Genomic DNA, 23,917 nt, shown 5'->3' with positions numbered 1-23,917 from the left:
GATCCCTCTACAGCAGTGATAACCTCAGCACCAGTTTGGGTGAGATTGTCAAGCCTACCCTTGCATCTCTGGAATCTCTCCTCGCTAAAAGCCATCGGAAATGCAATTGGGAAATTTTACTGCGGGTGCCCAGAAACAGAGGAATATGCCAAAACCACCTATGCACGCATCTGTGTGGAAATGGATTTCAGCGCCGGATTCCCAGCTGAAATAAACCTAACAAGTAAAGACTATGTGTGGAACCAGAAGCTTGATTATGAAAGTGTCCTCTTCAGATGTCGATCGTGCTTTGAGACGGGGCATCTAGCCAAAAATTGCCCAAAAGCCTCTGAGAAAAATTTTGCTAGAAAAAACCACCATAGATCTACATGGTGGGAAGGAGCACAAAAAGAACACTACACTGTCATCAAAGAAGAATATTCTAGAGAAAACTCTGAGTCACAAGAAATCAAGGAAGAAGGAAACAACTCTCAAAGCAAGCAAGGAGAAAGCCCACCCCAACAAATCAACAGTTATGAGGATTTGAATACCGCAGAAAATAAATCTTCATTTAACAGCAAAGTAGATCTCCTAAACCAAACTTCTTCTCCGACTATAGATCGCGAAGCTAAGACACCAATGTCCCAAGAACTAGAAGAGATGAAGGAGATGCAAGACAAAGGAAGTTGGAAGACCATAGAGAAAAGAAAGAAAGCTACAACACAAATCTCGCCAAGAAAGACGAGGAGCCAGACAAGTAAAAATTAAGAAAATCGTAGGTCCGATAGACCAATTTGGTCTCAGTGGGCGTTAACCATCATCATCATTTAACTAATTCTGTTAAAATAAATCTATTGCGCAGGGGGGAGTTGGAGAGTAGTAGCAAATTCATATAATGATGAATAATGAAAAATATGGAAACTCGAAGTTTTTTTAGAAAGCAATTTTATTTATTGGTTGAGTTTCAACGTTTATTTTATAATTTATATGTGTTTGTGTTGTAGGAAGGATGATAGGTAAATGACATAGGGTTTAGCTAACAACTTTTTGGTAGGTAAAGACTAAGCATTTATGTGATGAAAAAGTTGGGTAAAAGAAATTATAAACAAGGATCAACCCTAACATTCACTATAAAGGTGAATGTGAAAATAAAAATTAGAGGGATTGATTAAAGTAGTGGTTTACGTAGGTAACAATGGAAGATAGAATATATGTAGGAAATTCGTCTTATATAGTAACATTCAAATTGCATAAAAAATTAAGTTCATTTGCATGTTATAGGAAAAGGAGAGATATTATAAAATAGTTGAATATAAGTAAAGTTGTGTTTCCCCAATTATCATGTTATAGGTGAGCGTCAAGGAAGGGAAAAATCCATCATTTGGCCCAAAAGATATGGAGTTTGTGACAATAAAAACGTAGAGCCTAAAGAAATACCTTAGGAAAACCCCCCCTCACAAGATTTCACCAAGTTTTCGGCTTAGCCTGGGCTCTATGAAAAGACAAAACTAAAAATAATAACCTTGTAGTTCACATATGTATGTGTTCCTAATAATATCCAAGTCATAGTGTGCTTTTAACATATACAAAGAATAACTCTATACACATGCATAGATAGATGAATAAAATAAAACTGACCATGATGTGAAATCCACGATTGCAATTACATTTGCCTGCAATACCAAAAATAAAATAAATGTAAAATATGATTTTCTTATAATGAATAAGAAAGAAACTACATCTATGGCCATGCACGTTTCATCCGTCATTCAAATAATAGAATACAAAAGAGTTGAGGTAATAAAAAGGGGAGAAATCCTTAATTAAAAATGAACCTTACAATTCTTTATTTATAACAAATGGGCTTACAACCCAATAATGCTAATAAAATCCCCAATCATAGATCATTTCCACCTAAGTTCCTCGTCTCTACAATATCCTCTCTTGTCAGCATGCCCCTTCGAAGCTTAGTTTCAGGCCATAGAGGTGGCATACCTAGTTGGGCCGCTGCCTTTGTGCCAACAGATAGTCAAGATTCCTCCTTGTGACACAATTGAGTGTAAGCTCAAGCTCGATGCTATTTTCACCACTACCAAGAAATAATTCATAACTTTTTTCACCATAATAAGCATAAGAAAATGTGTGCTAAAATCGGTTCTTCATCCCGAACATCCATATCAAAAACTCCACTAGATAATTTATTCTTTATATAGGCTCTTCCTCCTAATATCAATTCTCTTGGTATATGCAAGATGTTAATGTTTACTGGAACAAAAATATTTTCAAGGATTTGAATTACAAAATTCGTGTTGGCCTCATGGTGTTGGCATTGATGTCAATCCAGGAAAATTAAGGAGTCAACCGTGGATTCAATTGTGTTGGGATTGATGTCAGCAAGTTTGGAGGCTTTTTCAGGATGATCACAAGCTCGCTAACATTTTATTGAGGTGTTCCTAATTCTTGCATGGGCTCTATAGCTTTCAGAGAACAATTCAAGACAAATGGAAAATTTGTAGGCAGAAAGGAGGTGAGTTTCCATGTGTTCAGGCATCTTCTCTGGGAGGAAGTTATGCACAAAGTGAATACAACAAAATTTTCATTGAGATGCCTATATTATGCAACCGACAATAGCCTCTTTTATCCCTATACTATCGAGGTGACAACCATATCTAGAATTCCTATATTGTCCCAACAAAAATAGCTATAGAGAGGAATTTCTAAATTATGTGTGCACATCAAATAACATAAGAATTTCCCAAGGTTTTTGATGGTATAAATTTTATTTGAGTTGGTATTCATTCCAAAAAGTGATGAAGTCAAGGATAAATCTCTCATTCAATAAAGAAGGTGACGAATCAAGTCACGGAGAAAAATACAGGAGTATGAACATGAGTGTTTGTCTCTCCATATCTTTGAGTTATTTTTGTTTAATCACTTCAAATCATCTATTTATAGGAGCTAACTTCATGTTGGAGAGGTTGGTGTTCTTTTTAGAGAGAGGTATTGTAGACCATTGAAGGACAATGGTTAGATGAGTGATATTGTTGCAGTATATGTTTGATACTCCTGTAACAGAGTGTGCATGGAAAAATATAGAGATAGAGCTTGTGTTGTGTGCAGAAATCATGTCATAATATAGTTTGTATGCAGATTTAGAGTGATGGCATTACTATGGATTTGTCGAAATGTTTGTGATTGTAGGGCTTACATCTTCTTTAGTAATTTGTGTATCTTGTATGGCTTCCAATTTATATATTCTTGTAGCTTCCATGTGAGAGGATTGTAAGGAATTATTCTTGAAGTTTTAGTTCTTGTATATGTTATGTAATAATTATATCTATTGTTGAGTGAGATTGTTAGGTTGATGTATGTATATCGTTGAGGTGATGACAGTTTGTATGTTGGTTTGTTGTGTTTTGTTGAGTTGGTTTGAGGGAAGATTGTTTATTGTATTGCAAATTACATTATTTTTTTTGTATTTTTCTAATGCAAGAGTCAGACCTTCTTTTTCATTAATAAAATACATAATTTACATCAATCCACGAGGAGTTGTGGACCAAGGAAGAGACCCAAAAAACAAACAGAAAACGGGCCCGAGGAAAAAGCCCCTACCCCTACAAACCAAGCCTCTAGACTCTTGAAAGAAAAACAAAGTTGAAGCCGGAATCGGACCCTAAGAAGAACAAAAGCACCGGTCTAAAGACCCAAAAACCCACAAAATTATAGAGCGGACCAAAACATTATGCATCCCGCTTGGAACGATTTGCATCCTGCAAAGAATAAAAGGCATTAACACTTCCCGCCATCTTCCTGACATGCATCTTTAATCTCCACCGTTGAACCTTCTCACCCGATCCAATGACTGTGGCCAATTTTGCAATACTAAGAAGCGTGACACTTACCCACATGGACCACCAACTTACTCGATCAGCCCTAGCCATTGATCCACCTCACTTGACCCTGCGGCTGAGGATCATATCGCACCAGCCAACATCACCGAAGAATAGCATGCGATGAGGGTGGTATTATAGCTGACCCCACTGCCACGTGTAGCCCATTGAATGGAATTGCTTCAAAATCGGAAATAACATTTCTTGCTTGTGAGGCCTGCAATCATTGGAAAACCGCCCCAAACCCGGTATATCATTCAAGGATGGAAAACTCATGGTATTGAGGCTACCGAGAGAGCCCAGATTCTGACCTTTCATTGTGTATTCTCTTCCAGAACCTAAGAAAGAAGAAACTCCTGCCAACCTTCTTTTCTTCTAAGAACTAGAGCCACCCGAATGGCTACCACCTGAATTCACTAAAAAAGTGCTTACCCAGGTTACAAAGGTCAAAATTGTCCTACAAACCACTAAAGACCTGATAGTGGAAAAATTGAAAAACATAAAGCTCTTGAATCACCTGTACTCTGTCTCCATGGCTCTACTCCGAAACATGATCCTATCTTCATTTGCCTTGTCATGACAATTCGCTTTTAACGTACTCTAAGGAAGCTCTTGCCAGCTCATCGCAACCCTATTCTCTGTGCTGATCACACCTTGATTAGCCAAAAGATTCGCCAATTTATTTTCCATTCTTCGTACATGTTTAAAACTAACTGTAAAAAGGCTCTAGAGGTGATGCTGAATCCATTGAAAGCCCTGGATTAGCCTCCAATTCCTTGAGACATTTTCTGGCTTTGTTCCCCAGCTGATTCTCTTTACCGACTTGATGATTAACTTAGAATCTGCTTAGCAATCACATTTTTCAGTTATCATGTTCCAGGAAATCTAAACATTGCTCCATAGCCATCAATTCTACCATGTTATTGGTGTCTCTTCCTAAATTACAATAGAAGATGAAAAGGATACTTCCATTCTCATTCCTTAACACCCCTCCATAACTAGCGGTGCCCGCGTTTCCTTTTGAAGCCCCATCAATGTTGAATTTCAAAAATCCCTTAGGGGGAGGATGCCAGAAATCTTGCTCAAAATCCATGGAGATTACCTTCCTATCCAGTCCTTGAGGAATAAGTCCCTGCAAACCCAACTCTCTGAGAATTCTCAAATCTACTGCTGAAGGTGGGTTCTTAGGGAGATTTCGCATAATAGTGTCGACTGCTTCCTTAAGCTGTTTTAAGATTTGCTCAAAAAGGCATTGGGATGGCCTCTTTTCATTCTTGAAGATTCTATTGTTCCTTTCTTTCCAGACATTCCAAATAATGAAGCTTGGCATGATGGCCCATGCTGAGCCAAGAACTTCATTATCTAAAAAGTTTCTTCTCCATTTGTTTAGGGTATTGATGATACTCTGTTTGCCCCTATCAGTCTATTGGAAAATGGTGGCAAAAGAATCCCATAACCTGGAGGTGAAAATGGAATTGTTGAGAAGGTGCTCCATTGTTTCCTCTTGGGCTTCATAGAGTTGACATTTCGAAGGTCCCAGGACACTCCTCTCCCTAATATTATCCCACGTTAGTATTTTCCTATGCTCAACTAGCCACATGAAGAGTTTAATTTTCATCCAGCCTTGATGTATCCATAGGTCTTTCCAAATCCTATCCGGAGCTTGGGAGTTTAGGTCAAGGAGAATGAGTTTTGCTTCCTTGAGATTAAAGGTACCCTCATAATTGTTGCCCCATCTTAGTTGGTCTTGCCCCTCTGACACTAAAATCTTCCTTTGTCCTAACATTTCTTTTAGTGTTTCTGCTCTAGCCTTCAAGGGGCTATCATCCCTAAAACCAAAGTTTCTCTAGGTTCTCCATTTTCCAATATTATTGCTTTGATCCCAAAAGTCTTTTACTTTAGATAACCCTTTGGTATATGTCTCTTCCTTGAGATCCCTCAAGTCTTATTTTAACAATATAGGTTCTTGATACCATTTATCCTCCCAGAATAGGGCTAGGTCTCCCTCTCTGATTTCCTAGAAGCTATTTCCTTGAACTAGGCCTCGGTTCTCCCATGCCTTATTCCAAATGTGTGAGCCTTTTAGATTTCCTAACATCCTTATTAGATCATTGTTTGGCCAAGAGCTGGCGCATTTTTCTTTCCAAATCATAGCCCACTGAGCCTCTGTGATCTAATAATCACCCTATGAGTGACCTCAGTTGAAGATTTATTAAACAAAAGGTATTATAGACCCATGTGCTGCTGTGTGTGTTCTGTATTATTGAAACAACAAATCGATCAGATTGCCAATACACAGAAAATAAACGGAAAGACAAAAGAGAAATATAGTAAGCAACACAAAGACACAAGCAGCTTTTAATAAGGAGTTTGCTCTATTCTCCAGGGCTACGTCTCCAGTCCAGCTTCAGTGGTGGCCTTGTTTTATTGTGTCTTTCAGCAGATAAATTACAATGTAGGAACTCAATTTGAGTTCTCCTGAAGTAGATTTTGCTTGACAGGGTGGCTCTTGGATTCCCCAAGCCACTCGGAGTACACAGACTCTTGTTCTTCCTACCATCTCTGTGACCCTTCGTCTACAGTGGAAAGAGCCAAATATGATTCTCAATCCGGACAGATTCCTCTATGGGAAGGCTTGATTCTTCAAGCTCTCTAGTGCTCGATGATGCTTGTGGTTAGCTCAGCCCTCTGTCTCCTCTACTTGGCTTTACTGCTCTCTATGTTCAGTCCTCCTCTCAGGGTTCACTGTTCATTGTCTCTCTTGGTCGCTTGGACTCTTCTCTATTCCTCTTCTCTCAATCTCCATTCGATGGTCTCTGTTCATGGCTTTAGCCATTCAATCTCCATGCCTATTCGGTTCCTCTCCCACCTGCGTCAATTCACCTACCACCTGCGTGCTTGGAGTTCCTTGTTCGGCGTCAGCATGAACGCTCAGGAAGTAGCCACGTGTCTACATTGGAACAACACTAGCCTATTCATAGATTCATTTCTTCGGTTATGTCATGGATACGTTCTTTCTCCACCATGGTAGTCAACGGATTCCAAATTCCCTTAAATCACGGCTTGATTCCCTGTCGATTCTGCTTCTTTCTATCGAGCGCAATCTCAGCCGTCTGATCTAGGCTCCACAAGATCCAACATCATATGCACATTGAGCGCAGTTGACTTTCTCGACCGATAACGCACAATCACGGTGGTTTTTCTCTCACCTCCGCTGCCACGCGTCGATCGCTGAGTGGGATTGCTCTGCTCTCCTCCAAAACCTCTTACCACTCAAGGGCACCCCGATCAAAACTGTCAGTTTCTAAACCATGGGTCCCACCTTCGTATGTTGGCGCTTTTCATTTCTCCACTCGCGGTTCTCTGGCTCCCAACGTGACCAAGGGCTTAAGGCCCCTCCATTTTGGCCCTGTTTGCCCAGCGATACGCTAATCGTGCATCGAAATCAGCTCCTTTCCCCGTTTTGGGGTTCGCAGGGGCTACATCGACCTCCCGCGCAATCTCCATGGGCCTCGGTCAGTGCACTTTGACCTAGGTCCTCGTCATTTCACGTCAGCTGCCATGGCCACTGGTTTAGGGTGTTTTGATTACTGTTTTGGATTCTTCAAGGATTTGTTTCATCCCGATACAGTCATAGTTTTTGACAGTCGTTCATGGATCATATTTGGATCATGGCCTCCCTACTGAAAAGCTTTTGGACCACCAAAAGTTGGTTTTCTTCAACCATCGACTAAGTGAGGAAAATGTTGTCTCACTTGTCCAATCTCAATCCACTTCGCACTGCTTGGCTTCGAACCCTTAAGCCAAATCCTGAGGTATTCTACCTATCCACTATGCGTCATCCTTACCTTCTTGTCCATTGTATCTTCCTACGACTCATTAAGATATTCAAGTAGCAGGTCATGAACAGAAGGTAATTGAATCTGCTCTTCAGGGTCCTCAATCATTGAAGGTTCAAACAACCTCAATCAATCTGCATTCGTGACTGAGTAGATGTGCATGTAAGCTGGCAGTTTAAGGCGAAAATCATTTTCACCCATCGTCTCAAGTATCCTGAAGGGTCCATACCTGATAGGTTTTAGCTTCTTACCTTCAGCTTACATCCTGTCCTTGCTGATATACAGCCAAACATGGTCTCCAAATTGAAAACTATGCTCCATCTGATGCTTATCATGCCTAGCATTGTACTTGGCCTGACTCTTTTCTAGTTGTTCCTATACTGCCTGGTGGATCTCCTGGATTTGTTCAATGAACCTAGTTGCCCTATCCACATCATTGTGTCTATCAACCATGGTATCTTTACCAAAGACAAAATCCAAGGGAGACCTTGGTATGAAACCAAAGCAGGTCTCGAAAGGAGATCTTTGGGTAGAAGAGTGTTTGGCTCTATTGTAAGCATGCTGCACACAACACAAGTTTTCATCCCAAAGCTTAGGGTTTTTGCTGCAATATCCTCTCAGTAACTGGATCACGGTCCTGTTAACTACTTTTGTTTGGCAATCTGTTTGTGGATGAAAAGCCGTGCTTTTCTTTAATTTGGTGTCCATTAGTTCCCACAGACTGGACCAAAACTTTCCCACAAATCAAGTGTCTCGATCAGATATAAGAGAAGTGGGTAATCCAAAATGAACCCATACATGTTCAAAGAATAATTTTGCAGTTTGTTCAGCTGTAATATGTTTACTACAGGGTATCAAAATACACATTTTGCTGAACCTATCCACAACAACATATAGATAATCATGACCTTTCCTAGATTTGGGTAGTCCTCCAACAAAATACATGGAAATTCTTTCCCAAGGGTGAGAAGGAACTGGCAATGGGGTGTACAAGCCTAGTTTTCTATTGTTGGGCTTACTTTTAGCACACATAGCACATCCCCCTACATATCTAGAAACTGTCTCACTCATTCTTGGCCAATAACAGAACCTTTGCACCTGTGCAACCGTTTTACTTACCCCAAAGTGACCTGATATCAGAGAAGTGTGTGCTTCCCTAATTATCTTTTCTCTCTCAGTTTGTGGAATGCAGAGTTTCCCAAAATGATATAAGAGTCGGTCCTTCACATGATAGTCCAATTCTTCTACTCTTTTGCCTTGAATAAAAGTTGCATATATATCTTTAAAGTCCATGTCCTGAGCATACTGTTCTATGTAGCTTTCATGCAACACAGAATTATGCTTAAGTATGGTAGATGCATTTATAATGGGTCTAGATAACATGTCTGCAACCTTGTTATGTATGCTCTTTTCATACCTGATGACTAAATGAAATTGTTGTAGAAAACCCATCTATCTATAATTTCTTGATTGTTGCAACTTAGTTTGGGAGTGTAGGTATTGAAGTGGTTGATGATCAGTATGTATTACTGTTTCTTTGCCCATTAGGTAATGTTCCCACTTTTTCACACTCTGGACTAATGCATACAATTCCTTATCATATGTAGGATAGTTGACTACTGCAGGATTAAAAGTCTCAAAATGATAACATATGTGTTTACAATGCTGTGTCAACATTGCTCCCATGGCATAGTCACTAGCATCAGTTTGGATCTCAAATGGTCTTTGTAGATCGGGCAGTGCTAGTACAAGTGTTGTACTAATTTTTTCTTTCAAGGTGTCGAAGGCTTTCTGTTGTTTGCCTCCCCACTGAAACACCTTGTTCAATCCTATAAAAGTATGTAAGGGAGTTGCAATTGAGGAAAAATTGGAAATGAACTTCCTCCAATATTGTGCTACTCCTAAGAAGCTTCTCACTTCTATAGCAGACTTGGGTTTAGGCCAGTTTACAATGACTGCCACTTTAGAGGGATCTATTTTCAATTCACCTCCCCCTACTATGTGACCCAAATAATTTAGAGAGGTTTTGCCAAATTCACATTTGAAGAGTTTAACATAAAAATTTTCTCTTTTCAAAACATCTAATGTCTACTTAACATGCTTTAAATGTTCTTCCCACATTTTACTAAAAATCAGAATGTCATCCAGATACACAATAACAAAATCATCAAGAAAAGGCTTGAGTACATCGTTCATTAATCTCGTGAAAGTAGCAGGGGCATTGGTAAAGCCAAAAGGCATAACTAGCCATTCATACAATCCCTCCTTTGTTTTGAAAGAAGTCTTCCATGCATATTTCTCTACAACTCTGACCTGATGGTATCCACTGTGCAAATCCAGCTTGGTGAAATAAACAGCTTCCTTCAGTTGATCTAAAAGATCATCTATGCGAGGAAGGGGATAACAATTTTTTATTGTTATCTTATTCAGTACTTGGTAATCAATGTACATTCTCCATAAGCCATCTTTATTTCTCACCAAAACGATTGGTGATCCACATGGTGATGTGCTAGGCCTGATGAACCCTTTCTCGAGCAAATCCTGCACCTGCTTCTTGATTCCAGTATTCTCTAAAGCATATAACCCATACATCCTAATGTTAGGCAAAGGAGCATCTTGTTGCAAAATAATATCATGTACTATTCCCTTTTTGGGAGGCATACCTTGAGGTTCTTGAAACAAGACATCATACTCTGAAACAATATTTTCTATATCATCTTGCTTATCAGAATTACAGCCTTCAAATACATTAGCTTTATCATTTTTATTTTCCTTTACAACCATTAGTAAGAACTGTTTGCATGAATTTATCATTCATTTCATATGTCTTGACTTTATGAGAGTATAATTATTCTTGAGCTTATGAGCTCTTACAAAGTATTCGATTCCATCTTTAACAAGTAGATACTTTTTCTCAGCTCTATATAAAATAGCCTTTCTATCATAGAAGTAAGGACTTCCTAAAACAATTCCACATATATCCAAAGGAATTACATCTAACTCAACCTCATCTACAAATGTTGACCTAGAAGAAAACTTGAGTTTGCACTGTCTAGTCACTCGTAGTTGTGCTTTATCATTCAACCATCCTAATGGGTATGGCTTCTTATGAGGTGTAGTTTCTAATCCCAATTTCTTTACAATTGCTTCAGAAATCAGATTTACTTGTGAGCCACCATCAAACAAAGTATCAATCTTTTGATTTTTGGAAACAACTCGAATATGGAAAAGCTCATGTCTTTTTCTCTCATGTTCTTCATCAATAATAGATTGAGCAGAATTACTAGTAGATGCTTTAGAATTATTACCTTTTATACCTGTGGCTGCAATGACTATTTCATCTCCCGAGTCTGACCCCAAATCTTTTTGAATAGCTGCAACAATCTTCTTCTTCTTGCCCTCGGACTTCTTAGGCCTCAGCTCTGGATGCAGAATCCAACAGTGCTCATCATCATGCCCCTCCTTTTTACAGTGAGTGCATGAAGCTTTGTCCTTCTATGCGGTGTTAGCCTTCCTTGCTTTCCACTTCTGCTTTCTTTTCTCCTTGCTCTTGCTTACAGTGGGTTGGGATGGTCCCCCAACTTCTAGATTTCTATTCTTTCCTCTAGCTTCTAGATTAGTAGCTTGTACAGATACCTCATCTATACTAGTGGGATTAAACATGAGGATGGTATGCCTCATGTAGCTCTGTAGACCACCAATGTAGTTCAAAAGAGTTTCTAGTGAGTCTAATGAAATACCCAACATCAATGCTCTCTTTCTGAACTCTTGAGTATACCCTTGTACACTTTGCCCTTTCAACTACGGAAGAGTTTGCCAACTCATCATGGCTTGTTGCATGTAGGCCAATGGATAGAACTGCTTATTGACTGTAGTAACAAATTCGTTCTAGACAGAGATGGTCTTACCATGCTTCCTCATATCAACTTGGGTTCTACCTTACCACTAAACCAAGGCAGTGCCTCCTAGGTGTAGGCTTGCCAGCTGAATCTTACACTTGTCTGAGTCTATATTTTGTACTCTGCAATACACATCAATTTTTCTAATCCAATTGTCTAGCCTTTCAGCATTTAGCTCTCCATCATATATAGGCAAATCAAATTTAACATCTAACTTAATCAAATATGCCTTCTTATTATGCACATGGCTATTAGGAGGTGTAGGGAAGCTTTCATCTTTCCCCTTTCCTTTGGAGTGGTCATGGGAATGAGATTCATCTTCTTCTTTATCTTGCTTAGAGCCTGATGAATCTTCACCCTTATGCGTTCTAAAGTCCCTATACATTTCCTCTACAATAGACTTTATAGCTAGGAAACTTTCTATGAATTGAGTGTCTAGCCCCATAGAACCTTCCTCTGACATTGTCTTCCGAGAATAGACTCTCCCAATTTCAGGATTAGTTTCCATCAACTCTCCTTCTCCTAAATTGAGCTTTGATCTAGTGAGCATTCAAAGCTAAACCAACACAAGCTTATCTAACCTTATAGCCTAGAGCGTTGATACCACTTGATCTGATAATCACCCTATGAGTGACCTTAGTTGAAGATTTATTAAAAAAAAGGTATTACAGACCCATGTGTTGGTGTGTGTGTTCTATGTTATTGAAATAATGGATCGATCAAATTGCCAATACACAGAAAATAAATGGAAAGACAACAGAGAAATATAGTAAGAAACACAAAGACACAAGCAATTTTTAATAACGAGTTTGCGCTATTCTCCAGGGCTACATCTCCGGTCTAGCTTCAGTGGTGGCCTTGCTTTATTTTGTCTTTCAGCAGAGAATTACAGTACAGGGACTCAATTTTAGTTCCCCTGAAGCAATTTTTTCTTGGCAAGGTGGTTATTGGATTCCCTAAGCCACTGGGAGTACACAGACTCTTGATCTTCCTACTAGCTCTGTGACCCTTGGTCTATAGTGGAAAGAGCCAAATATGATGCTCAATCTGGACAGATTCCTCTATGGGAAGGCTTGATTCTTCAAGCTCTCTAGTGCTTGATGCTGCCTGTGGTCAGCTCGGCCCTCTGTCTCCTCTGCTTGGACTTACTGCTGTCTCTGTTAAGTCCTCCTCCTAGGGTTCACTGTTCACTGTCTCTCTTGGTTGCTTGGACTGTTCTCTATTCTTCTTCTCTCAGTCTCCATTCGACAGTCTCTGTTCACGGCTTTAGCCATTCGATCTCCATGCCTATTCGGTTCCTCTCCCGCCTGCGTCGATTCGCCTACTGCCTGCGTGCTTGGAGTTTCTTGTTCAGCATCAACATGAATGGTCGGGAAGTAGCCACCTGTCTCCATCGGAATAGCGCCAACCTGTTCATCTATTCATTTCTTCGACTATGTCGTGGATACATTCTTTCTCCACCGTGGCGGTCAATGGATTCTAAATCCCCTTAAATCGCGGCTTGATTCCCTGTCGATTCTGCTTCTTTCTATCGGGTGCAATCTCAGTCATCCAATCTAGGCTCCGCAAGATCCGACGACATACACACGTCAAGCATGGTTGAGTTGCTTGACCGATAATGCGCGATCATGGCGGTTTTTCTCTCACCTCCGCTGCCACGTGTCGATCACTAAGTGAGATCGCTCTGCTCTCCTCCAAAACCTCTTACCACTCAAGGGCACCATGATCAAAATCACCGATTTCCAAGCCGTGGGTCCCACCTTCGTATGTTGACGTTTTTTGTTTCTCCACCCATAGTTCTCCAGCTCCCAACGTGACCAAGGGCTTAAGGCCCCTCCATTTCGTCCCTGTTTGCCTAGCGATGCGCTAATCGCGCATCGAAAATCAGCTCCTTTTCCCATTACGGGGCTCCCAAGGGCTACATCGACCTCCTATGCAATCTCCATGGGTCTCGATCAGCGTGCTTTGACTGAGGCCCTCGTCGTTTCATGCCAGCTTCCATGGCCACTGGTTCAGGGTGTTTCCATTGTTGTTTTGGATTCTTCAAGGATTTGTTTCGTCCCAATACAGTCATGGTTTTTGACAAACGTTTATGGATCAAATTTGGATCACTCTGGGTCTTTTACGCATCGCCACCATAATTTAGCTCCTAAAACCTTGCTTAGAATCTCAGGATCATTCAATTCAAGCCCTCCATGGTTTTTAGGTTTGTAGATTTTCTTCGATGCTACCAAGGCCCATTTCTTTCTTTCTTCCCCCTTGCGCCAAAGAAAGTCTCTTTGTATGGTTCTGACTTGTTGCAGGACTGCTTTTGGTGCTGGGAGAGCTGCAAGGAAAATTTTGAGGATGGAAAATTTTCTTGATGTTTAAAACATTGGCGAAACTCACTAATCCCTAATATGCAAATTATAAATGTTTATTGATATATTTGTAAAATTAATCAAATTTATAATTATTTTGTATATAGTCTCTCTATAATGTTGGCGATTTTTAAGGTAAAATAATTTTATATTCTAAAATTGGGCGAATCGTCTTTTATAAAATTGGAAATTGGCGAATCTTTTTTGTGGAAAAATCATGGAAAATTAGCCCACTGGGCGAACATTAGCCCCTAAAATTTTCCATGGAGAGCTGATAACATGAAGATTGGGATTGATTATAGGACAACCTTAGTGAGCACCAACCTACCAGCCATGTTTAAAGATCTAATAGTCCATTTCTTGATTGTATCTTGCAATTTGTTAATCACTGGCTCCCAGATGCTCTTGTGTAAAGGTTTGGCAGTTAGAGGAACTCCCAAATATTTTGAAGGGAGGATAGCCCTTTGAAAACCCAAAATTTTGGAAATATTTCTTTGAATAGAAATGTGTGTATTAAAGAAAAAAATATTAGATTTGGAGAGATTAACTTCAATACGTGAAGCCATGGCAAAGTCTCGCAGGATTTGTTTATAAGCTAGAGCTTCGTTGACTGTGGGGATACCCTGGAGCATGGTATCATCAACAAATTGTTGATTTTTTAAGGCTTGACCATTCTCAGAAATTTGGAGACCTTTGACTTTACCAACTACTTTAGAATGCTTGATAGATCGACCCAGCCCTTCCATCATTATAAAGAGAAATGGAGCGAGTGGATCTTCCTACCTGAGGCCTCTTGAAGGAATAAAAGTCTTCGAGGGAGATCCATTAACAAGAATTGAAAAGCTGGTAGAAGTAACTAGGGCCATTACCCATCTTATCTAGTTGTGATCAAACACAAAAGCAATGAGAACTTTCCTGATATAAGTCCAATTCAGCTTATCATAAGCTTTGTCTATGTCCAATGCATGATCATTCCAACCTTCCTGTTGATAGTTAGTGAGTGCACCACCTCAAGAGCTTGAATTATGTTGTTGATAATTTGCCTACCTTCCTGTTGTGCTCTACAACAACCCCCCATTTCATAACATTTTTATTCACACAAAAAATTAATATATGGAATGGGTCCCTTTTAAAATTTAATTGGCATCAATGCTTTTGTGTTCAAAAACGAATGATAATCAAATGAGTTTATGTATTTAAACCTTTTTGAATAATAGTGTTCCAATAATAAAGCAATCTTTTGTTATTGCGATAAAACGATCGCAAGATCGCATATTGCAATGACAAAAGAAACACATCAAAAACAACACCTTGTTCTCTGCCGATGCGATATCGCTATCGGCGATATTCCATGCACACCTAATAAAGGCACATAACCCACACCCCGACGCGACGCGATATCAGCGATCGGCTATCGGCGCTCCCTCATGTGGGAAGAAACCCTTTAAGTTATACCCCCGACCCGATGCGATATCGCTATCGGGCGTCGGCAGGATCTCATGCACTTTGATAAGGCGTTCGGGTCTTACCCCGATGCGATGCGATATCGCAATCGGAAATCGGCAAATCACTTTATATGCACTTTGTAATGTTTCCACGCGCTAGTCTGATGCGATGTCGCAATCAGCACTCGGCAGGATCTTCTGCTAATGATTGTGTTGCATCTATTCCCCGATGCGATGCGATATCGCTCATCGGCGGTCGGCACTCTCAAAAAGTCATTGCTTGAAGCCTTAAAGTTATATCGCCATTCGGTTGATAAAGTGAAAATTTCAAAATACCGTTAAATGCAGGGATAAGGTAATGCATGTGTATTTAAAACCTTGCCCCTTCGATTAACGAACACTTGCGTTTAACCGCCAAAATATATGTTGCACGCTTAAGGGGGTCATTCAGCCGGATAACGGTGTGATACTCATTTAATGGGTAGCAGGCCTTAAATCACCATTAATGCATCTGCAATATCTTCCCAGTGATTGGATCCGCAGCCACTTTTGAGAATTAATATCACCACGCTTCAAATGATATATCTTTCCCTTTATGGATTGTCATTGTTATTTCCTTGTTACGATTTCTCTTGCCTTTGTGTAGAATTCATCTGTTGAGAGAAGCCTGAGCATGACGGGGAAGAAATCCAAGAGGACCGCGGGCTCCGCTACTGCATCTATTGTAGGACAAGCCACCGCAGGTAAGAAGAAAGGTCTAATTTCAGACACTACGTGCACTGGTCTCAATAGGACTTCATGGCAGGGCACATATAACCTATTAGAAGCTGAGCAACCTGAAGTGACAGTGACAGAGGCTAGTGTGGATGTACTAAAGAAGTCCGATGCTACTCTCAAAGACTTGGCCGACTCCTTTCTTCACAGGATAACAGCTAGAGAGCAGGTCCTTCCCTACACTGATGTAGTGCGCTGGGCAATCGAGAAAATTCCAATCATTGATAGAACGTTCCACACAATGGATGGAAGGATTTTCGGGTCGTTCAAGCCAGAGCACCTAAGGCAAATGTATCATTTGCCCGAGCCAGAGAAAATCTATAACAAAGCCTTCATGGAGAAATTTGCAGCCGAGAATGAAGTACAATCTGAACCCATCCGGGATTGGAGGCAGAATCCGGCCAAACACAAGCACGAAAGCTCGGGTAAGTACTCCGTCGATTCTTTGTCTTCTCCCTATTGCTATGCGGGGATTATGATGTGTAGGCTATGGCGGTTACATGACTCTGCTAATTTCGACATAGAAATGGTTCCCCTGATGGAAGCAGCTATTAATAGTATAATCATGGATTGGGCCACCATTCTTTCTGATAAGTTGGCCGTAGCTGTTCGTGACATTAGAGCCAAATCCAGAGTTTCCGAAAGGAAAATCCCACCATTTTATTATAGCGCTTACATTATGGACACTTTATGTTTTAATTCTGAATTCCCTATCCTCGGTTGGAGGTGGACCACCCAAGACCCCTCACCCATTCATTTGTATCATCAGAAATTGTGGAAGTCCTCTTATAAGGACCATTTGTATCAAATTTGCAATGGTTTTATGGTTCCCATTCATTATTCCATTTTTGATCGACCTATTCCCAAAATTTCCTATCTGGCTTCCTTCGACTTACCAGCTGTAGCAGGTTGGTTTGGAGAAGAGCACTTTACCTATATTAGGGTTTTTGGGAGCCAGGCCAAGCCACATGTTCTCCCTTTATATGTTCCAGACAAATTGTTGACCCGAGAAATCTCCTACCAAATTATGGCCGAGAGTGTCACACAAACTCTCAAGAAAGAAAAGAAGAGGGGCTGGCCCTCTTTTCCATTGAGAATTGGTGTTTATACTCTGCATGATCTCAAGCATGCAGAAAAAGAGGCAACAAAGATGCAATCTTTATCCCTGGCCACTCTCCCAAGCAGACTCTATGATCCACGTAAAATTGTCTACACTGCCCTAGAACAGGCCAAATTAACAAAAGTTGACCATCAAGAGGATATGTTTGATGACCTGTTCGCCGCCGCCGATACAATCGGTCAGACCAAAGAGCTTGCTAGAATGAGATATAATGATGAGACGTTAACTGAGTTCAATAAACTTAGAGAGCAGAGGTTGCAAACTCTGCCTCTAGATTTATTGACAACAACCCCAGCGTCTTCCTCAAGCAAGCCTGTTTGGCAATAGACGAGCCAACTGCATGTTACAACTAATGATCAAAAGAAACAACAGGAGGAAAGGCAAAAGAAGCTGCATGCAGAAAAGCAAAGAAAAGAGCAAGCTGAGAGGCAGAAGAAGGAGCAGATAGAAAAACAGCAAAAGGCGCAGAAGGATCAAGAACAGAGAAAGCAGAAAGAGATAGAGGAACAGAGGAAGAAAGAAGAAGAGGAGAAACAAAAGAAAGAACTGGCAGATAGGCAGAAAAGGGAGCAAGAAGAGAGACAACGAAAATGACTAGAGGAGCAGCAGCGAAAAGAGTTAGAGGAGCAGCAGAGGTTAGAACAAGAAAAAGAGCGGAGCAAATCCCAGACAGAGCAACATAAACAGACCTCCATTGATCCTGAATTGCTTAAACAATGGAACCAATTCGATTCCATTATCAGTGGAAAGGAAGGCTCCAAAGATACAGACACCTCTAAAACAAGCGATGCACCAGAAACCACTTCTTCTCAGGTTCTAAGCGGAACTAGCGGCCCACCCATTTCAAAGGATGTTGAGGTAATTACTATAGATCCTTCTGATCAAATTATTCTCCAGGTGGAAGATATTCCTCCCCTGGATGTTTTCTATAGCCCAAAGTATAAAGCTGTTGTTAAGCGCTCAAGGAAGAGACAAAGGCTTGATCAACCTTCTATCTTTCCTGAGCAAACAATCACGGGCAATGTAGTTTGGAAGGAGGAACTGGATCCCTCCGATGATCTAACAAAGTTGTCACAGTATGCGGGAGCCTATTCTGCAGCGACTATTGACAAAGCATCAGAGGTAAGTCTTTTGTTGAAGACTAAGGACCAGGAGATTTGTACATTATAGGTAGAAGTAACCGAGGCGAAAAACAAGGCAGCGCAGGTAGAAGAGCAGTTGCTGGCACAACAGCAAGAAAACAATATATTAACCCAGCAACTACAAACTGAAAAACAGAGAATTGACCAGAGCGCAATCCAGAAGCAGAAAGAATTGTCGAAGGCATTGGCACAGTTGAGAGAGGCGAATGAGCTGATGACGAAATCAAAAGACGAGAAAATAGCCCGACTATTAGCGCAACTTGAAGACATCAAGGGCACCCAGAAAGTGGAGGATTTCAAAGCAGAAGCAGCTCAAATAAATGGCGCATTAATATCTCAGATTAGACTCCTATGCCAGCAACTTACAGAGGCTGAGCCATTATGCGAAATATCTACAGCAGTATGTCAGCGGATAGAGCAAGCCAGAAATGAACTAGATCAGGCCGAAGAAACCATAACCGGATATCTTGATTGGCAAGATACTGATGTGGGAAAGGCAGCGAACTTGCCTAGAATCTATGAGACATACAAAGACATACTCTTCGTGGAATGGAACACTCAGATGATGAAAGCGGAAAGGGCAGCTTGAAGGTGTAAGATAATTGCCAACAATATGATTGATTTGGTCAACAATACACTCTATTTGGCAAACATGATCTCCCAGTGCACACCTGGAAGCATAACAACAGCAAACATGATTGAACAAACAAGTTATCATTACTTGGAGGAAAGGGGAAGGTTAATCGCTGGAGTAAATACTTTAACCTCTGAGGCATATTGGCTCTTTCTAATCAAGCCACACACTCAAAGGTCGGCCCTCAAGTGTTTAACAGACGCTCTCGGATGCCTGATCCCTGACATTCAGGATGCCACATATGATGCCCAACTCACTTCGCGTCTCAACACTCCACCGGAAGTAGAGCCAATGCTGGCGATATGTCAGCTGAGGTTTAAAGGCAAAGAGCCCACCGAATGAAGCATTGCTGCCGAATCCCAGATCGCCAAGGAAGATGGAAAAATATTTATTGATGCCAATTTAATAGCTTTTCAGTTTTTCTTAGATATTTAGATTAGATCAATATTTATAGACCCTTTCATTGTTTTGGAAAGGGTCGTAAAATTTTGTAATAGGCTTAAAGGCTGAAGTTTGCACTACTGTGCTTCAACCTATATTCTTTTATGAAACTCGACCGATAGTTCTTAATTTAACGAGAAGGCTGTTTTATACAATTGTGCACTATTGTCTCTTGTTTGGAATGCTTTCTAGTTTGAAGGAAGGACTGCGACATAGCGATTAATATACTGGATTGTTAAGCAGCTTACATGGTACTTTTATCTGCATCTGTCTTCTTTCCTCTTATATGAATTGCTGTGTTATTATTTTTGCTATTGTTGAATACATGTATGCGCTGTAACAACAAATCTTCATTTCATTCCACTATTGGATGTTTTGTGATATGCCCTTTCTTTTAATCATGCATGTAGCAATGATATGAATGACAATGTGTAGTAATTCGCTATTATCGCTCTGCATAACTAATTATGCAGAGCAATCTTAAATGGTTTAAACATCTATGCTTTAGTGTTAGAGTCATCTATATGCCTGTATTAAAGCACAGATTATCAAACGCTACGCTTTGAAAGATTGATAAGTCCCGGGATTAGATTATAGTTAATATATTTCGCTGATAGTTTTAGTTGTTCGCTTACCACCATCATACATCATAGGTTACTCATCCATCCCACTTTTATTCATTATTGGGAAACTGGTCCCATTATCCCCAGTCGGAGCCACTATTCCAAACGGAAAAGGAGCTGTACTAAGGTCCGGACCGGGTGGTTTCCCCTATGTTGTTGCAACGATTTTCGTGGCCTCAACACTTCCACATATCCAGATTGTTCCACCGACACCAGGGTAGGAAGAAGAGGTTTGAGTCTATTGGCCACAACTTTGGGTATTATATTGTAGACCACATTGCACAAGGCTATGGGTCTAAACCTATCAGGAGTTTGAGCAAATTCTTGTTTAGGGATCAGGGAGATAAAGGTGGTATTAAGCACCTTCAACATGGTTCTGTCCCTCCTGGAATCTTCCACTACATTTAGAATGTCCTGTTTGACTATATTCCAACAAGCTTTAAAGAAATCTATATTGAATCCATCTGGGCCTGGTGCCTTACCATTTTAGGACCTCACTAACCTCCTCTTCCATCACTAGTCTATTAAGGTTGAAATTGTCCTCCCTGGAAACCATCTTAGGTATATGTCTTGTTAAAACCTGATGGAGTGTTCTCTATCTGAACAGGTTTCCTGTGAAATACCATGAAGGTGCTGAACTAGCACTGCTTCTATTTCTTCATGAGAAATGAGAAGGTTACCTCCCTCATCCTTGATCAAAGAAATCCTGTTGTGAGCTATATTCGCCATAGTGGATCTGTGGAAAAATCTAGTGTTATGTCTCCTTCTTTTAGCAATTGCACTCTGGATTTTTGTCTACAAAATATCTCCTCTTTTTTACAAAAGTTCTCCCATTCTTGATGATATTTGGTTGCCTGATCACTTCTATCTTTATCAAAACCCTCCATGATAAGGGTTTGGTTGAGTTCCTACATATTGTGTTCAACATAATTTTTTGCTTCAAAAATATTTCCATATTCCTTCTTGTTGCACTCCTTGAGCCTGGCCTTGATATGTTTTAGTCTTGTTTGAAGAAGGAACATTCTTATGCCCTGAATATTCAAATCTTCTGCCCACCAATTAGCTATGTTGTTGATGAAATCTGGGTGGGAGAGCTAGATTTTTTCAAATCTGAAAGGTCTATTACTGGGGGTACCAATGCCTTGAATCTCTAGTTGCACTAGCCATTGATCGAAGCCTCCAAAGGGGAGAACTCTTGCAACTATGTCCTTGTCCTTGACCATAATATCCTCTGAGACTATGAATCTATCTAATTTGGAGGCCACCTGAGACTCTCCTCCTCTTTTATAGCTCCAAGTAAAAGTACCATTACTCATTATAATATCCACTAGCTTCATACTATCTATGAAGGTTTCAAATGCCCAAGAGTCTTTATTTAGAATTTTGGTTCCCCCTTTTCTCTCCAAAACGGATTTGATCATATTGAAATCACCCCCAAGATCCAAGGGATTCCTGCATGTCTATCCCTGAGATCCTCCAGAGAATCTAGAAGCTTGAGTTTACCATCAATTCTTTGGGGCCCATACACATTCGTGACTAGGTAGATTTCTTTATTGCCCACAAGTTGAATGACCACTGATAAATAATCCCTAGATGCCTCTGCATCTATAATGCCAATTTTTTGGGTGTTCTAAAGTGTGAGAATGCCTCATGTTGTGTTCTCTACTTTGACTTCCATGAACTCAAATCCATTAAGCCATTTGTTGTGAATCTCTTTTATTTTTTGAATGGAACATTTAGTTTCCTAGATGAAGATCACATCCAGTGCTGCTTGTTTCATCCTATTACTAAGAAATCTTTGTTTTCTTTTACTGCCTAGACCCCCAATATTTCAAGAAGTGAACTTCATTATTAAAGATTTGTAAAGGAGTAACTAGTTAGGTCTTTCATCTTACCTGGATCTATCATTAGCTTTCCACACTCCATCAAAAGCTCGTTCTGCTTTTTCCTGCCTCTTTTATTTCTTGGGTTTCTAGGTGCTAATATTGGTGTCGTTTTCATAGCTTTCACACCTTCAATGCCCTGCCTTTCATTATTCCCTTGCTTTTCCAACCTTATGGTATGATTTTTCCATATGAACAACTGTTGAACTCTGTTGAACTCCTCTAGAGGTAACGAATCCACTCCCTCTCTGGTTCCTTATTTCAAGAATCCTTCTAGATCTAGATTCTCTTTCTCAATAATCTCCTGTAATTCGTGGTCTTCCATCTCCATCTCACTCTGGGTCATTTCCTGGTCTATTTCCAGTTCTGTGTCACTCATCATTTCTTTTTTCTATTTATTGATGTTTTTTGTTTTCTCCTCATCTTCTCCATTCTCCTCGTCCACTAGACTTCCTCCCTTAGCCTGACCTTCTTTCGCTATCACCTCTTCCTCTTCTAGTACTTGAAACTTGTTTTGACTGGCATGTTTCCTTTCTGTTTGTTGTAGCTTTGGTCCCCTTTTGCTCCCTTTTTCTTTTTGTACCATTTGTGAAAGCTTTCAGTATCTTTCATGGTGTTATCTTTACTCTTGTTTTCTATTTTACTAAGAGGGAAATCTCTAAATAGATGGAAATGCTCATGGAATTTGTGACATCTAAATGGAATATGTTCATAATCCACCATTTGCACCCATTCTTCATCAAACACTTCCAAGATTACCTCATCTGACAGAGCTCTAGAAAGATCCATCTCCACAGATATTCTTGCAAAGGATGTGTAATTTCCTCTTCTGGTGGGCTTAGAAGCTTTGACAAAACACCCTAACTTATTTCCTATGGCAGATAAAAATTCTAGTTGCCAATAATCCAAGGGTAGAGAGTAGAGTCTAACCCAAACTAGGACCGAGGTAAGAGTTTCACATTCTAGGACAAAATTCATAACCCATGGTCACATATATACGCTTGTAGTTGCGTAAAAGTAGGGCCCTCCTTCAAACACTCTATCCTTATCTTCAATATTAGCAAAGACTATAGTAAAGAATCCCTTTGACCGAAGATGTAGTTCTATGCTTCCTTTTGGTTTCCAGTGGTATTTAATCCATTTTTGTAAAGCCTTTTTAGTGGTCCATAAACCCATGAATTTACAAATGATTGCATATGTTTGCATGTGGTCCCTATGCGCCTGCAGAGTAGGATCATTCAAAACTACTCTGGGAGTGATCATAGATTTACATTTGCATGGTCCCTCTTGTGCTTTGTCTTTTGTTCCCTGTTCCTTGTCTGCTTCCTCATTTTCTCTAGTGCTGTTATTCTCCCTATATTTAGAGCCATCATGCTCCTCTTCCCTATTTCTTTGCCTTCCATCTAAAGGACCTCTATCATATTCTATTGGTTTTTTACCTCTGCTGTCCACTTCCTATTTGTAAGAGGGAGTGGGGCTCCCTCCTTTGCATCCTTCCATGGAGAACAAACTCTACAAGCCTATAACCCTAGCTCAACAATCCCTCCTCGCAAATTTCCAATTGAACATACCTCTTCGTGTCGCAAATTACATTCAGTTGTATGACCACAAAGGATATTTTGAGTCCATTATGAAAATGGATGAAATGTAGCTCAAAAGTGCTTGTATGTAAAGATCATGGATCCATTATGAAAGTTTCGGGCTTCAGTGGGAAAGTAGTGGGTTGTGAATTTAGGGTGTAGCAACATCCTTCAGGTAGAATCCTGAAAAATTGGGAGTGGTGGCATCTGTCTAATAGCATCTAGATAGAAAGTTGCGTTCTGGGGCATCTAGTAGGTGGTGGTCTGCAATGTCATTCAAGTGGTGGATCCTAGAAAGTGGTGGCCTG

Source organism: Pinus tabuliformis, chromosome 2_1, assembly GCF_031772625.1.
Source record: "Pinus tabuliformis cultivar Carrire ecotype Pingquan chromosome 2_1, CPIR1, whole genome shotgun sequence".
NCBI lineage: Eukaryota > Viridiplantae > Streptophyta > Pinopsida > Pinales > Pinaceae > Pinus > Pinus tabuliformis.
This window is presented reverse-complemented; position numbering follows the sequence as displayed.